The following is a 4,144-nucleotide window of genomic DNA, read 5'->3' on the forward strand; positions in this document are numbered from 1 at the left end:
CGGGCCCGCCTAGGAGGGGGCCCCCAGACCTGTGTAAGCGCCGCAGGAATCTTTGCCAAGACCCTGGGACCCCGAAACCCTCTGGGGTGGCATCGCACGTGTTAGCAGGCGCATCCTTGGAGAGGAGACCTAGGAATCTGGGCCCAAATTGGCGGCATTAGGCTGCAAGGCCCCCAAGGCCTGGCATACAGTAGGGGCCCGCAAATACTCGTTTAGGGAATGAAAGAATGAGTGAATCCACCCTTCGAAACTCTGCTCGAAGTCACCGCCTTCAAAGAGCCTTCCGGGTCTCCCCCGCTCAATCTCGCATCGCCCACTCGTGGCGCGGAAACTGTCCCACAGTAGGCTCGAGGACTGCCTGGGAACGGGGAGGCACCTGGGGCAGGCTGGCCAGGCCGCCAGTCTCTAGTGCCTAGAGGTCGCCTTCCTAGCAGAACTTTCCCACGCAAAATCTCGTGCTCTTTGCCGGAAATCTCGGCTTTCGACCTGCGGGTGCCAGGACCCCGCGGAGCCAGTTCCGGAGCAGCCCCGAACTCCGGTTCCCAGAATGCCCCGATTTATTTGCCTCGTTTTGTCCTGGGTGACGTCACTGAGTGAGGCCGCGCCTTGGCCAATAGGCAGCCGTGAGGTGTTAGGACCTGGCCATATAAGGTAAACAAAACTGGTCGCCCAATGAGGCGGCAGCGGGGCGGGCACTGGGTCGGGGAGGGCGGGGGTGCGTCACGTGGCGGGCGGGGGCGGGGCTGGGGGGATGGGGCGAGGCGGGTTGTGTTTACAGCTCCGCACATGTTGCTTCCGGTTGACGTCGCGTGCCGCGTGTGGGGCCCCTGCAGACTTCTAGCGGCCGGGGATGGCGAGGCGGGGTAGCCCCAGCTTTGAGGAGCCTTCGCCTTGCTCCTCGCGCTCCCTGGCCCCAGTTTCATTCGTTGAGACCCTGTTGGGATCTTTCTCTGTGCCTGGGTCTGACCTGGCTGGAGGCGACAAATCAGGTTTGGGTAGCTGTGCCCACGGCTGGGGGGAGCAAATGTCAGAAATCTCAAGAACAAATGCAGCTTTGGAAGCATGGTACGTGCCCTAAGGAAGCAGACACCGGCCCTGGGTGGTTGGTTAAATGCCACTGAAGTGTTTTCATAGATCTGATCCCGTGTTTGCATTAGGATCACTGTAGCTGCGGCAATGTGAAGACCAGATGGTGGCGGAGAGGCCCAGTCGAATTAGGCGATATTCTGGGTGTGTCTGGTTACAGGGAAGTCGGAATTGGATTGAATGAAGGCAGCTGCCCCAGGGTGGGGCGCCTAACTGGGTCCTTCGATTCTGCCAGGGGCTCTCCCATTGGGTGGCAGGAGGGGGACAATGGGGGGAGTAGTGAACAGGGCCTGAAACATCCTGGGGTTGGGGGGTAGGGTTGTGGTGGGGAGGCTGGAGCACTGAGATAGCTCAACGGTTTGGGGAGAGAAGCTCAAAGGGTTGGGGAGAGGGTTCACGGGATTCGGGTTAGAGCTGGGAGCTTGTCCTATGGGCAAGCTTGGCTCTGGGAGCACAACAGGCCAGGATCCTGCCCTCTCGGAAGGCTGGAGAAGAAATCTAGACTCGAGGGACCAGGAAGCGATGAGCAGTCCCCAGGGTCTGTCTTTATGTTTTAGAGAACTCAATGCTGGCTGACTGAGGGGCTTGAGATCTGGCCTACCTTGCTTCTGACCTGGAATTCTGCCGTCTCCACCTCACTTGATTCTAGTCCTGGACCATGCTCAGTTCTTCCCCGCCTCGGCTTTTGCCCATGCTGTTCTCCCTTCCTAGAACCTGGAGCAGCCAACCCCCTCACACTTTGCCTGGCTGCCTATTAGTTGTATTTCAAGTACTGGCTTAACTGTCACCTCAAAGAAGCCTTTCCTGACTTCCCTATCAATATTATTTCCCTCCTGTTATTTTATTACACCTCAATCCATCCCTGCAGAACACCCATCATATTTTTGAATTATATATTTGTTACCCTTTTTTGTGTGTTTCCTTACTAGCCTGCAGGCTACAGGCGTAGCTTGTTTCATCATTCAATGCCTGTTACCTGGCTCTTCACCTGTCACATGTAGTTGCATGATAAATACTTGTCAAATAAATAAATGAATCACCCCAGATGTTGATAGTGGCACTTGGACCACATCAGGAAGGACTTGTCATCTACCTGGGTGTGGATAAGCCTAGAAAAATATTGCTGGGAGGTCTTTGAGAACACCGCGAGGCCACAGCTCTATGGGAATAAGAATTAAATGTCCAGCTGGGCTGGGTACAGTAGCTCTTGCCTGTAATCCCAGCACTTTGGGAGGCTGAGGTGGGAGGATTGCTTGAGCCCAGGAGTTCAAGGCCACCATACACAACATAGCAAGACCTTGTCTCTACAAAAAAAATAAAAATAAAAAATAAATAATAATAAAAAAAACAATTAGCCAGCTATGGTGGTATGCACCTGTAGTCCCAGCCACTGGAGAGGCTGAGACAAAAGGATTGCCTGAGCCCAGGAGGTGGATGCTGTGGTGAGCTATGATCATGCCACTGCATTCCAGTCTGGGTGACAAAGTGAGACTCCGACTCAAAAAATAAAAATAAAAAAAAAGTCCAGCTGAAAATGACTGCCTGGGCCCGGCTCGGTGGGGAGAATGTGTTCTCAGTGTTATTTTTCAATGGGAACAACCAGCCCCTCGGGATTCTTCCCTCTCCACAAACAGGGAGGGCAGTGAATTGAATGCATTGTTATGTACGTAGGTATATGTACATGTCATGCGAGTCAGTGGAGAGAAACATAAAATAAGGAAAGAGAGATACTGGGTGGGGGTGTCTTCAAGCTCATTCATCTGGAGGCAAAAGCGGGTCTCTGGGGAGGCAAGGAAGTGCTGAGATTAGAGCAGTGATTTCAGACTTTCCACTTATCTACTATGCAACCTGAGTTGGGCATTTCACTTCTCTGAGCCTCACTTTTCTGTAAATTAGTAACTAAAGTACAACCTACATCAGAGAATTAAATGAGAGAGTATGTGCAAAGCCATCGGCATGATGACTGGCACACAATGCGTGCTCCGTAAATGTGGATGTTGGTTGAGGGGCAGGGAGATGTAATCAGACTTCTCCAGGACCTGGACTTTCCCCATACTCACACAAGTCTCTCAGCTCCCTAATTCATTTGGTTTCCCAAGATCCCTTGACAATAGGAAGGTTAGATCCTGGACTCTGGCCCCATGCATTTTATGTGGACTGTGGTGAATTTACCATCTGAGACTCTTAGCCTGCTGATGCTCTCCCAGCTGCTGACTAGGGAAATCATTCTTTTCAGAATCCCAGTTTCTGAACTGAATAGTAGTTAAAAGTCGATTACTCTCCCCTTCTCCTCACTGGGTCGGCTCATAGAGTTGCTTGTGGGTCAAAATTCAGGAAACATCTTGCAAACTGAGGTTTTAATCCTGACCCTGATTCTTGCAAACTTGTCTTCAGCACATTATATGCGGCCCACCCTACTTTGTGCCTTAGTTTCCTCGTGTGTAAAATGGGGAGAAGTCAACCTCAGTGGAAGTTGTAAAATGATGCTTTCAAAGTAATCCTTCTGGGCGTGGGGCCGGAGAGATGCCTTGAGTTCTGGCAAAGGCTAAAAGCAGGCTCTTTGCATCCTCTGCGAGCACGGCTCCAGGTGAGCTTGGGTCCCGCCCCGGCCCCGGCTCTTTCTGGGTGGCAGGTAAAGGTGGGCCCTCTGCTGTCGGGGCAGGAGACAAGCCCTGGGAAGTGGGGAGAACCACAGGGGCTCAGGGATATATTTCAGAGCGGGGGCAACTGAAAGGCGTTGGGTCCCTCGGAGAGTCTATATATCAACAGATGAAGAGACTAAGGATTTAAAAACTTCGTGCTGCGCTTGGAACGCCGAGGGGAGGACGATCTGCCGCGCGGCTAATGGTTCCTTCCCTCTGGATTCGTGTCCATTTGGTTTGTCCGGGAGCACTCGGCAAACACGTCGGCGGGCCTGGGCGCAGACCCTCCCGGGAGTTGTAGTTTACAGGCGGTTCCCCGCGCCGCATCCCGGCTTCTCTGGCGGCGAGAGGACTTCACTTCCCGAGATGCTCGGCCCGGGAGGTGGAGGGCCGCCGTGGCGTCAGGCCCGGGCCGA

The sequence above is a fragment of the Carlito syrichta genome, unplaced genomic scaffold (genome assembly GCF_000164805.1).
Source record: "Carlito syrichta isolate Samal-C Ts95f unplaced genomic scaffold, Tarsius_syrichta-2.0.1 Scaffold303189, whole genome shotgun sequence".
NCBI classification, from domain to species: Eukaryota; Metazoa; Chordata; class Mammalia; order Primates; family Tarsiidae; genus Carlito; species Carlito syrichta.